The sequence below is a fragment of the Triticum urartu genome, chromosome 4A, assembly GCF_056163025.1.
Source record: "Triticum urartu cultivar PI428250 chromosome 4A, HENAU_Tu73, whole genome shotgun sequence".
Classification (NCBI taxonomy): Eukaryota; Viridiplantae; Streptophyta; class Magnoliopsida; order Poales; family Poaceae; genus Triticum; species Triticum urartu.
Window position 1 is genome coordinate 146,294,428 of NC_141876.1, and position 7,460 is coordinate 146,301,887.

Genomic DNA, 7,460 nt, shown 5'->3' on the forward strand with positions numbered 1-7,460 from the left:
TACCCAGATCTGAGGTCAATCTTGGAGAACACCATGGCCCCATTGAGTTGATCAAACAGATCTTCAATCTTGGGAAGTGGATACTTGTTCTTGATTGTAACTTCATTGAGGGAGCGGTAGTCAATGCATAAGCGGATGGTACCGTCCTTCTTTGCCACAAACAGAACAGGCGATCCCCAAGGGGAGGCACTAGGGCGGATAAATCCCTTCCTCAACTGCTCTTCCAGTTGCTTCTTCAACTCTGCTAACTCTTCCGATCCCATTCTATAAGGCTTCTTATAGATGGGTCCTGCTCCGGGCATGAGTTCGATGATGAACTCAATGTCTCGGTCAGGAGGAATTCCCGGTAGCTCATCAGGAAAGACATCGGGGTATTCGCATACTACCGGCACTTGCTCCAATCCAACTTCTGACAGACAGTTGACTTGGGTGCCTTGAGCAGAGGAGGGGTTGGTAGCAAACTTAACTTCGACTCCTTGCTCATTGGTTACAGTGACAGACCGATTGGCACAATCTAGCAAGCCTTGGTGCTTGATGAGCCAATCCATCCCTAAGATCACATCCAAGCCTTGTGATCTTAAGATGATAAGGTCTGCTAGGAAGTCTACCCCATTAATGACAATCCCGACTCCTTTACATCCTATCTTGGCTCTCATCTCTGCTCCGGGGGTTTGTACCACCATAGGGTTATTCAGGGGTGTAGGGGTCATGCCACTTTTTAATGCAAACCTTTGGGTGACAAATGAATGTGTGGCTCCAGAATCAAACAAGACAGTTGCAGGTGTTGAGTTGACAAGGAACGTACCCAGCACGACGTCCAGGTCTTCCTGGGCTTCTTCAGCAGTGACATGATTCACACGACCCCTGCCGTTGTTGGGCGGGTTGTGGGGAGCTTGGTTCCTTGGTGGCATTCCACGGCCTTGTCCTGGGTTCTACGCATTGGGGCGCGGGGCGTCGGGCTTCTTGTTGGGGCAATTCTTGGAGTAGTGTCCTGGCTGACCACATCCAAAGCAAGTGACTTGGTTGGGGTTGCTGCTCTTGTCGGCATTGTTATTGGGGTTGTTGTAAGCTGGCATGGGGTTGGCATACTGCTGGGGTGGATAGTTGGTGCGGGGTGCAGGAGCTCTTGGCTGCTGATAGGTTGGCTTGACCGGGGCTGGCTGCCATGGGCGAGGCTTCTGGTTGCTGGAGCTACCCTTGCTGATCATCTTGCGCTTACGGGTGTCATCCAAAGCACGTCGCTTATCTTCAAGCATGAGTGCCTTGTTCACCAGATCAGGAAAGGTTGGGCAGTCACACACAACAAGCGAGTACTGCAGAGTCTGGTTAAGGCCTTCCATGAAGCGCTCCCTTTTGGCAGCATCAGTGCTGACATCTTCAGGGGCATACCTTGAGAGAACACTGAACTTCTGCATGTACTCCTTGACAGTGCTACTACCTTGCTTCAGGGCTCAGAACTCATGCTTCTTGATGGCCATGATTCCGGAAGGAATGTGGGCCTTGCGGAATTCTGCCTTGAAGTCATTCCAAGTGATGTTTCGCTCCGCATGCATGGCCTTGAATCCATCCCACCAAGCTCTAGCAGTTCCCCCGAGACAGTGAGCAGCATATGCCACCTTCTCACGGTCCTTAGTGCATCCGACTAGTTCCAGCAGATCCTCAATGGTGCGGACCCAGTCGTCTGCATCCAGGGGTTCAGCAGTCTCGATGAAGGTGGGTGGTGCATGCTTCTTGAAATCCACCAACTGGAACGTCCATTGTCGTTTCCCGCCGACTAGCGATTGACAACTTGAGCAATCATCTAGAGGGCTGCAGTGTTGGCTTGGCGTTCCTCTCGGAAGGCTTGGAGAAGCTGAGCCATGTCCATGTTTGGAGGTGGTGGCGGTGGTGGAACTTGTCCTTGGGTTTGGTCCTGATTGGCTCCTTCTCCGGCTTCTTGCTGCTGGGTAGAGGTACCAGTACGAGTTACAACAGGCATCCTGTTGGAGCGGTCAAGGTCTCATGATTGGGAAAGATGGGAAAAGCAATATAGATGGGATGCCTAGTAAGGGGGTTGGTATGACACTAATTGTTTTCATGCAAGGGCCAAAAGGCCAAACACATTCATTAAAATCCAAATGGGTGATGTAGTCGCTTACAAGTTCCCGAAGGAAAGCACAACGTTCATCAAACACATCAAAAGCAAACACAATACTACATGGTTTCATATGAACCATTACAAGGACTCGACTTCGCATAGGGGTACACGACCTATCCTACCATAGGGGTTGCTAACGGGCATATCCGGGTTGCGAATGATGCCTAAGTGGTGGAATGCTCGGTCGCGTAGTCTTGCTCTTCTAGGTCTTCCTCCTCGTCATCGGTGGCCGGATTTTCCGCTTCACTTTAAGGGGTGGGGGAGTGGAGGAGCTCAACATGGCGTAGCTTTGACAGTGGTGCGAAGAGCTTGCGGTATTCCTTTGCGCTCATGCGGTGTTGCTGTGGTGGTTCTCCATCCTTTGGGGGTCTTCCGCCTCTGTATGCGATTGCGGGCTGTCCAGGGGGAGCACCTTCCTTCTTGATCCTATCCGTCTTCTCTTGTGCTTGGCGAAGAAGTGCCTTGGTCTCATGAAGTTCCTTTCGGAGTTCCATTGATTCCGAGGCCAAGTGTTGTGCCAAACTATCGGCACAAAGGCTGAAGTAGGTCTGGAATCGGAGTGGAAGTCCTTCTTCTAATGGTGGAGCTGGTGCACTGCTCTCATCCTCACCTTCCTTCCGATAAGGCAAGAAGCGGGTTGCCATCTCGTCTGCCATCTCTGGAAGAAGGTCTCAGAGGCGGGTGAGTGCCTTGAGGGTTGCCGTCTCGACGGCAAGAACTAGTGTTGCCATCTGGGGCCCCTCGAAAAACCAGCTTGTTGGAGAGTCATTGGCCTTCACGATCACCTCCACATGATACTCCGTCTCGGCGTCATTGATCCAATGCTCATAGTAGGTGAAAATGGGGGCTCGGTGGAACTGGCACTTCTTGAGGCTATCCTCGAGAAGCACAGGAAATTCGGTGGTCAGGAAGTCTTCGGGTACGGCAACCATCTACAAGGGTTGAATGGGAGAGGTCAATAAGGGAAATATATCTTGGGTGGGTAAGCTTTAGAAAAGAAGAGAAGTTTAGATGGTCTCAAGCTAACTAACGTTCATGCTAACTAAAGCTTCCTACAGTCAGGATGCCTCTGATACCAGCTCTGTGGGAACCCCGACTCATAGGTCGAGATCACCGAATGCACGTGTACAGTGATCCCAGAGATCAATGCTCACTGAACACACAGAAGCTGAATAACAAGAGTCTTACATCCATACATACCGTCTTACACAAATTATGACCATTATGGTTAAGTCTTACATAGATAAAGCCTTAAGGGCTGAACATCAAATGAAACACAAGCAGCGGAAATCTTCGTCGATAAGTAAAACCCATGCCATCTGCCTTAACCCTACAGGCATTCTGACTGGGAAACGTCCTAGCTCGCATGTTCGTCTCCATAGAATTCTTCTTCGAACTCCGGTTCTTCCATGCTTGGCCAATTAAATAACTAGTGGCAAGCCAATGAGTACTTTGAATGTACTCACAAGCAACCCATGTTTTGGTTCGAGATACAACAATGCATGATCTAGGTAAATTTTTGCAGAAAGCTAGTTTTGAATGCAATGACATGTTCAACAACTGGTAAGACGTGCATCAGGAGAATTCAAGTAACCATGAGGACAGGTTACAGATATCAACATAAATAGAGTGGGCATCAACCCACATCAATCATGTCAAGTCCTTGACTTGACCCAAGTAGTTCTTCCCACACACACACTGGTTGAAAACAAGTGGATGTAGCCCAAGAGTGGTTACCCAACTGTCCTTGACCGTGGACACGGCTATTCGAATAGTTTTACACTCTACAGAGGTTGCACACTTTACCCACAAGATCCGGGGAACTTCCGTGTCATCCACGACCCGCGATACCTCAAGTACCCGGGGTAAGCACTCGATCAATATATTTCCCTAGACGACACTAACAAGGAGTCCACTCGTTGTTCCGTATCCTCACGATGTACATCATACGAGACTCACTCGAGATCGTAACATCCGAGAGGGGACACAACGGTGTTTCCGGTGCCCTGTGAAAACAGTCATGGCCGCCCTACCTGGCACGACCCCGTCCCGAGAGAGAGCACCAACTCTCCCCCGTCACTAGTAATGCGGCTCCAAGCTAGTATCGGCCTAGGTAATCAATAATGCCCTTTCCCATATAAGGGGAGAGTGGTTGCGCATGTAAGGTTGGAATAACGGTCGCAACTTAAACCAATCCGTTTTTGAAAACAACACACACACTTGCCTTGGTACACCACTTTGTCATCAAGTGGCTACCCAACTCATCATCTCCCTCGGGCATAAGTGGCACCCGACAGGGTTTTCGAAAAGTCCTTTGAAGATACTTTGCCTCCATCACCATGCATATTCCCGTCCCTTTTGCGTAGCACTACTTAGCATCCTATCTACTCCCACCGGCATAACCCTCATAAGAAGGGAGGGTCATGCACAATGCAGGTATCAACGAGGAAGTAACGAAGTCAAAGGGCTGCTTGCCTGGCTCAACAAAGTCTTCTGGGTCTTCAAAGTCTTCTGGTCCAACTCCTTCGTCAGCAACGCAGTCTATCGTCGCAAAATAATAACGAGAAAAATAAGGCAATAATAAAACAGAAAAACCAAAGTGCTCAGAAAAATGTCAACTCATTTTTGTAAAATACTAGGTTGAAAACTAAGAAGGGGAAAATTCCTAGTTTTGGATTTGGTGTAGCAAAATAGGAGAAATGGATTTACAAAGGCATATTTAAATGCTTAAAATCACATTTAAATATTTACACTGAAGAAAAGGTTGTTGGATTTGAATGAAAGTTGCACCATTAAATAGGTTGCAATATTCTAGGAATTTAGGAATTGGAATTAATTTATTTGGACATATGTTTTGTCCTGTGGAATTTTTGGAAAAAGTGACAGAAAAGAAAAAGAAAAAGGGCCTTGTGCCTGCTGGGCCAGAACAGCCGCAGGCAGCAGGCCCAGCCAGAGAGGCGGCCCAGCGCACTGGTGCATGCGCGCGCGCCAGGTTCAAACCTGACGGGCGGGGCCCAGGCGTCAGGGTGAGAGGCTGACGGACGGGCCCCACGGCCGTCGTCGTCAACCCTAGGCCAGAGGGGACGGCGAGCTCATCGGCGACGATGCAGGGCACAGCGGGGTCGGGCGAGGGCACGGCTGGACTCAGCGTCGTGTCGCCGTTCGGGTGGAGGTGGTTGGCGTCACCGTTGCTGCCTGGTTCACCGGCGACGAGGTCTCGCGGCGGAGGAGCTTCGGGTGGTGGTCGCTCCGGTCGACTCCGGCTGCAAACGAGGTGGGGAAGAGAGGGGAAATGATCAGTGGGAGGAGGCGGTTCCAGATCGGGGCAGAGGAGGAGCGGGGGAGGCCTGTACCTCGCGAACTCCGGCGAGCCGAAGCGGCGCAGCTCGAGCTCGATCTCGAGCTCGGGCGGCTCTGGGAAGGAACTGGGGGTGCAGGGGGAGGGTTTGGTGGTGCAGAGAGCGAGTGGTGAGGATGGAAGGGCTCGGGGAGGCCTTTAAATAGGCGAACGGCAAGGTCCCGTAGACCCGTGCGCCGGCGAGCTCATGCTCGTCGCTGCAGGGCTCGGGGGAAGCAGGCGTGGTGTCTGGGGTGTTCCTGGACGTCGACCACGTTGGGTGAGGTAGAGAGAGGGAGTGGCGAGAGGTCAGGGGCGCGCGCGTGTGAGCCGCTCCATTGGCGCGCTCGGGCGGCCTCTGTTCGCTAGCGCGGAGGCGCGGGGAGGAGGAGAGAGGAGGGGGCCGACCGCGTAGTGTGCTGCGGACGTCGAGGCGCATCGGCAGGCGCGCGGGGGATGCCCGAGGTCGTCGGAGTCGTTGGGCAGAGAGCGGCTACAGTGCCTAGCCGCACTGTAGCGCGCTCTGGAGCGTGCATTTGGCATGCCATGGCATATTATATGCCTTGTGGGCGCGGCCACTGATGTCTGGAAGCTCTAGGAGGGAGTAAAGAAGAGGGGAGGGACATTGGATGCCCTGGAGAGCCAGTAGGAGAGGAGAGAGGGTGAGGGAGAGATAGAAAGTGGCTGTCCAGAGAGGGAGAGAGAGGTTTTTATCCCCCCAATAATTGAGTTTGGGCTAGGAAATCTTACTGAAGGTAGAATATGACTAGGAGGGGCTGTGGTAAAAAGTTGAGCTCAAGGAGATTAGTGGAAGGGGTCAAAATGGTGTTTTTGGAAAAATGGCAGAAGGTGTTTGTTGTTGGTTTGGGCAAGAAAATGAACTCCAATTGCCATGATACTTAACAGGATGGAATGACACTTAGAAATAGGGTGTGCCACCAAATTTGAGCTTATTTGGGCAAAGTTGCCAATGCAACTTTTGTAAACCCTAGAAATGAGCAGAAATAGACTTGTGTAGATCTAGTTGAGCATAACACTTCTCCTTGATGCACTACTTGGTGTAGTGGCCTCATTTGGTCATGTGAACATGCTCACAAAAGTTGGGGTCAAGGAGAGAAAGTTGGTAGTACAAACTTGTTCAAATTTGGTTCTGGTCAAAGAGGATTTTGGGGCATTTTGGTGAACCAAAATGACTTTAATTGACATGAGGCTTTGCAAGGTGATCACAATATGCATTTTTGACTTGCTGGATTTTTCTTGGATTTTTATGAAAATATTTCCTGTAGAAATATTTCAAATCCTTGAAATGGTCAGAAATGGTTTTGGGAGGTTTTGTCCAATATTTTGATCATGACCATATGTTGAAACTCTTATATATGGGAAATATATGCCCACTGAGTTTCCCTGATTTTTGTCAAATATTTTTGAATCAATAACATAATTTTTCCCTATTAAAGACCATTTCTGGCCTTAAGAAAAAGCCTTTAAATAAAATAGGAAAATAACCTTTAATATTATCTTTTTGTGGTTTCTGGGTATCCTATATCTAATAGGAGTCAAACATATTTTTGGAAATATTTTTGCTGCCCTTAATTAAGTACTTGAAGTGCAAATCTCAATTCAAGGGTTTTTGGAAATCTAATTTTAGAAAATACTTTTTGGCCAAATTATTTTTGTAAGAAAATACTATATTGCACTATGCACATGGCATGATCATTGGGCAGAAGTTTGGGGCAAGGAGATGAAGTATAGAAGGTGAAGTTGTTGACTTTGCAGAGCACTTGAAAATCACACAGAGAAAACCAACTCCAAAATAAAAAGCTAAATAATGCAAAAGTTTTTGTTGGTCCAAATTTTCATGCTTTATTAATGCAAATGAAGTGTTACAAAATGCAGGGTGTGACAAAATTCCACTGTTGTATGCATTTGCATTTATCTTGGATCCTAGAGCTAAACTTGAAGGGTATCGTAGTGCACTCAATGTAC